This window comes from Piliocolobus tephrosceles, chromosome 9, assembly GCF_002776525.5.
Source record: "Piliocolobus tephrosceles isolate RC106 chromosome 9, ASM277652v3, whole genome shotgun sequence".
NCBI classification, from domain to species: Eukaryota; Metazoa; Chordata; class Mammalia; order Primates; family Cercopithecidae; genus Piliocolobus; species Piliocolobus tephrosceles.
This window is the reverse complement of record NC_045442.1, coordinates 90855495-90861110: the sequence shown is the minus strand read 5'-3', so window position 1 is coordinate 90861110 and position 5616 is coordinate 90855495.

Here is a 5616-nt window from a genome sequence, read left to right as displayed (position 1 = left end):
GATCTGCTGTTAGTCTGATGGGCTTCCCTTTGTGGGTAACCCGACCTTTCTCTCTGGCTGCCCTTAACATTTTTTCCTTCATTTCAACTTTGGTGAATCTCACAATTATGTGTCTTGGAGTTGCTCTTCTTGAGGAGTATCTTTGTGGCATTCTCTGTATTTCCTGAATTTGAATGTTGGCCTGCCTTTCTAGGCTGGGGAAGTTCTCCTGGATAATATCCTGCAGAGTGATTTCCACCTTGGTTCCATTCTCCCCATCACTTTCAATTATACCAATCAGACATAGATTTGGTCTTTTCACATAATCCCATATTTCTTGGAGGCTTTGTTCATTTCTTTTTCCTCTTTTTTCTCTAACCTTCTCTTCTCGCTTCATTTCATTCTTTTTATCTTCAATCACTGATACTGTTTCTTCCAGATGATCGAGTCAGTTACTGAAACTTGTGTATTTGTCATGTAGTTCTCTTGTCATAGTTTTCATCTCTATCAGGTCGTTTATGGGCTTCTCTGCATTGGTTATTCAGTCATCCATTCGTCAAATCTTTCTTCAAGTTTTTTAGTTTCTTTGCGCTGGGTTTGTAGTTCCCCCTTTAGCTCTGAGAAGTTTGATCCACTGAAGTCTTCTTCTCTCAATTTGTCAAGGTCATTCTCCGTCTAGCTTTGTTCCATTGCTGGTGAGGAACTGCATTCCTTTGGAGGGGGAGAGGCGCTCTGATTTTTTGAATTTTGAGCTTTTCTGCATGCTTTTTCCCCATCTTTGTGGTTTTATCTACCTTTCGTCTTTCATGATGGTGACGTATAGATGGGGTTTTGGTGTGGATGTCCTTTCTGTTTGTTAGTTTTCCTTCTAACAGTCAGGACCTTCAGCTGTAGGTCTGTTGGAGTTTGCTTGAGGTTCACTCCAGTTAGGCTACTCCCAGTTAGGCTCCCCCAGTTAGGCTACTCAGGGGTCAGGGACCACTTGAGCAGGCAGTCTGTCCGTTCTCAGATCTCAACCTCCGTGCTAGGAGAATCACTACTCTCTTCAAAGCTGTCAGACAGGGACATTTACATCTGCAGAGGTTTCTGCTGTTTTTCTTTAGCTATGCCCTGTCCCTGTACGTGGGGTCTACAGAGGCAGGCAGACCTCCTTGAGCTGCCGTGGGCTCCACCCAGTCGAGCTTCTGGCCGCTTTGTTTACTTACTTAAGCCTCAGCAATGGTGGGCGCGCCTCCCCCAGCCTTGCTGCTGCCTTGCAGTTAGATCTCAGACTGCTGTGCTAGCAATGAGGGAGGCTCTGTGGGCGTGGAACCCTCCCAGCCAGTCGCAGGATATAATCTCCTGGTGTGCCATTTGCTAGGACCCTTGGAAAAGCACAGTATTAAGGTGGGAGTGACCCAATTTTCCAGGTGTTGTGTGTCATGGTTTCCCTTGGCTAGGAAAAGGAATTCCATTCCCCCTTGCACTTCCTGGGTGGGGTGATGCCTTGCCCTGCTTTGGCTCTTGCTCATTGGGCTACACCCACTGTCCTGCACTGACTGACTGACACGCCCCAGTGAGATGAACCTGGTATCTCACTTGGAAATGCAGAAATCACACGTCTTCTGTGTCGCTCATGCTGGCAGCTGGAGGCTGGAGCTGTTCCTATTCGGCCATCTTGGCACTCCCCCCCAATATATATTATATATGTAACACACACAGACACAGACACACAGTGCATACAGTTGGTTCTCACTTTGCATAGTAGTGTGGAGCTCTAAAAATGACTGTAAAAGCAGAAACCAGGCTAGAAATCCTTTTTTTTTCCTTGGGACAGTCTCACTCTGTTGCCCAAGCTGGAGTGCAGTGGCATGATCATGGCTCACTGCAGCAGCCTCGACCTCCCAGGCTTAAGAGATCCTTGCATCTTAGCCACCCACGTAGCTCGGACTACAGGTGCATGCCACCATGGCTGGCAAATTTTTGTGCGTTTTTTTTTTTTTTTTTTAGTTTTTAGTTTTTGGAGAGATGGGATCTCCCCATATTGCCTAGGCTGGTCTTAAACTCCTGGGCTCGAGCCATCTGCCTGCCTTGGCCTCCCAAAGTGCTGGAATTATAGGTTGTTAGCTACCACACCGAACCTAGAAATCTTAACTGATGGGAAGAATTTCAGTTGTTCTATGACCTTTAGAAATGTTTGTCAAGGCCAGGCAGGGTGGCTCATGTCTGTAATCCTAGCACTTTGGGAGGCTGAGGCAGGTGGATCACTTTGAGGCCAGGAGTTTGAGACCAGCCTGGCCAACATGGCAAAACCCTGTCTCTACTAAAAATACCAAGAAAAAAAATGTTTGTCAAAACATTAAAAAACACTTTTATTATTGGTTGTAAGTATATGTGGAACTGAAAAAATAGTACAAACTAGTATTTATTTAGTACCAAGTTCCCTGTCACTCAATCCAGCTGCCTAGAATGTCTTAAATGGCAGTGGGGTCAGCATTCGCATGGGCAGCTGTTTCTTCTACACCTGTATTGATATGTCCAGTTTGAATTTCACTTCTGCTATAATCACTTTTCATTTCTTTACTGCTCTCTCATCTTTGTTTTGGCCAATTTCCTTTTCCTTTGGTTTTGAGATGCAGTCTCAATCTGTCACCCAGGCTGGAGTGCAGTGGCATGAACTTGGCTCACTGCAACCTCCGCCTCCCAGGTTCAAGTGATTCTCCTGCCTCAACCTCCTGAGTAGCTGAGATTACAGGCGCATGCCACCACGCCCAGCTACTTTTTGTATTTTTAGTAGAGATGGGGTTTCACCATATTGGTTAGGCTGGTCTCGAACTCCTGAAGTAAAGACCTGCCTGCCTTCACCTCCCAAAGTACTGAGATTACAGGTATGAGCCACTGCAGCCAGCCTCCTTTACCTTTTAATCATTTTTGCAAAATGTCTTAGGGATTTGTTGCTGGGAGATAAGGAGGCCCTACACAATTACATGCTTTGTGATTTGTGTATGAACTGAGTGACAGATGTGAGTGGTTAGCCACTGGCTGACTTTGAAAGAATGACAGGATTAGTCATTGATCTTGGTGTGCATCTATTATTAATGTGGTGATCTGTGGACTTAAGAGCTAGGAGTGAAGTTTGTACTTTATGCAGTTACAGGTAATATACCATGCTAAATGAAATCTGGCCTATGTTGTTGGGACACTGGTGTTACTTAACTGAATTGTCATAACTGAAATTCCTGCATATCAGAATCATGCAAAGCGTGGACCTCCTGGGTATACATCTATATTCATACATACCTATCTATTGCTACAAATATGTGGATGCTGAAACTTTTTTCCTGGCAGGGTGAGTCATCAAATTGGAGACCACTTGTTTAAAGGAATAATCCCCAAATTGCCACATAATTCCATTCCCTAAACAGCTTGAGGAATTTATATCATTAAAGCTCTAACTTGACCAGGTGCGGTGGTAAACAGCTGAGAATGGTAATGCTCATTGTACTATCCCATAAAATGCTTAGTAAGAAAACCGCCCATATTTCAATATCTTGAAATGTCTACATGGGAAGCCTCGAGTGCCAGCACTTTGGGAGGCCAAGGTGGGCAGATCACCTGAGGTCAGGAGTTCGAGACCAGCCTGGCTGACATGGAGAAACCCCGTTTCTACTAAAAATACAAAAATTAGCTGGGCATGGTGGCGGGTGCCTCTAGTCCCAGCTACTTGGGAGGCTGAGGCAGAAGAATCTCTTGAAACCGAGAGGCAGAGGTTGCAGTGAGCCGAGATTGTGTCACTATACTCCAGTCTGGGTGACAGAGCAAGATTCTCTCCAAAAAAAAAAAAAAAAAAAAAGCTCAAAAAGTGTCGTAGGTGTTTTAATATCCACAACATAAACTAGTGCAGATTCATGCATATAATGTATTTTTATCTGTGTGTCTTATGTGTGAATTAGAAAATTAACTGGGTATTTTTACTGTTTTTTCTTTCTCCCACGAAATATGACATAAAATAGAGAATATAGTAAACATCCTATATTAACTTTTTCTGATCTCAACAGTCAATATGGCAAATAATTAGTTCCTACATATCTTTTCTGTCTTCTACTTTTTTTCATTGGAACCCAACAGAATCAAACATTAAAATCCTCACTTTAATAACCATGATGACTTAATTCTTGTAAATCATTGTGTTCTTTTTATATATTAATACAGTCTTTTATATGAAATAATATTTGATACATTTTAAGTATTGCAGGTAGCCGAAGGCCTGTGGGACGTGACTAACTCAGCATTCCACTGGAGGCTATATGATCAAACAGCAAACTGTTTCTCATGAATGCAGGATGTGGGCAAACTCACGCTGCTCCACCAACAGAAGGTTTGCTAAGGGACATCACTCCCTGGTGCTGGCTCCTTGAAGTTATCTATTGAGAAAATTAGTGCCTATTGTTCAAAGGATGCAGTCTTGCAAGCCTCCTGTGAACCAAATGGCCGACTGAAAATTACCCAACAATCATTCCCCCTTTCTCGCTATCTCTTTTGCCTAATAAATATAGAGGACTGTGTAAAGCTCAGGGTCCTTGTTCACTAGAGGCATGGTGCCCCTGACCCCTTTTTCCAAATATACTCTTTTGTCTCTTGTCTTTTATTCCCGCGTTCACCCCACTTTGTTCAGTCCAATAGGTCCGCGGCAAGTAACCTACTACAAGCATTTTCCTCTACCATTTCCTGGCATATATTAATGTAAATGACCATTGTTATCGAGGTGCCTTTTCAATAAAGAAGCCTAACAGTGTTTTTGTTAGCCACACTTAAAAAAAAAAAAAAAAACAATTATTTACATAAAAAAGGCAGTGATCAAGTGCATAATTTTTACATTTAGCACAGCCTGAATTAGTTTAAGGAAACAGCTGAGAACAGTAATGCTCATTGTACTATCCCATAAAATGCTTAGTAAGAAAACCGCCCATATTTCAATATCTTGAAATGTCTACATGGGAAGCCTTGAGTGTGCCAAGCTTCACTTGTATGTAACCCAGGAACTATTCATATGTAGCATACCTGTGTTGTTATTTGCCATTACTTCCTAGTACTGGCACCCTGGTATGGTACAGGAGTTAGCCAAAAGTTTTTATAAAGTACTATAAATACTTTAACCTTCCAGGCCACATACTGATTTCTGTCACTTTTTTTAACCCCCCATCCCACAATCTTAGCTCATGGTTCATTGAAAAAAGATTCTCGGCCAGATTTGGCCTCTGGGCCAAAGTTTGCTTACCCCTGATACAGTGGTTAAGAACATAGACCTTGGAACTAGACTTCCTGGGATCAAATCCCAGGTCTGTTACATATTAGGTGTGTGATCTGGGGCAAATTCTAGAACATAGGTTTAGTTTCCTCTTCTGATAAATTATGATACTAATGTTACCTCCCTCATGGGGTTCTAGTAAGGATTTGTTAAGTTAGTAAAGTACTTGACCAATGTGTAGAACTTTCCAAGTGTTAGCTCTATTATGAGGAGCATTATTCCTTGCAACAGATTTGCAGGAACTTTTGCAGGTTTTTGATTTGCTACTCAACAGTTACCCCCACTTATTCCATGCTGGCAGAACCTTGATTTTGTTTCATTGTCCACCTAGAATTATTAGTTCACCCTAA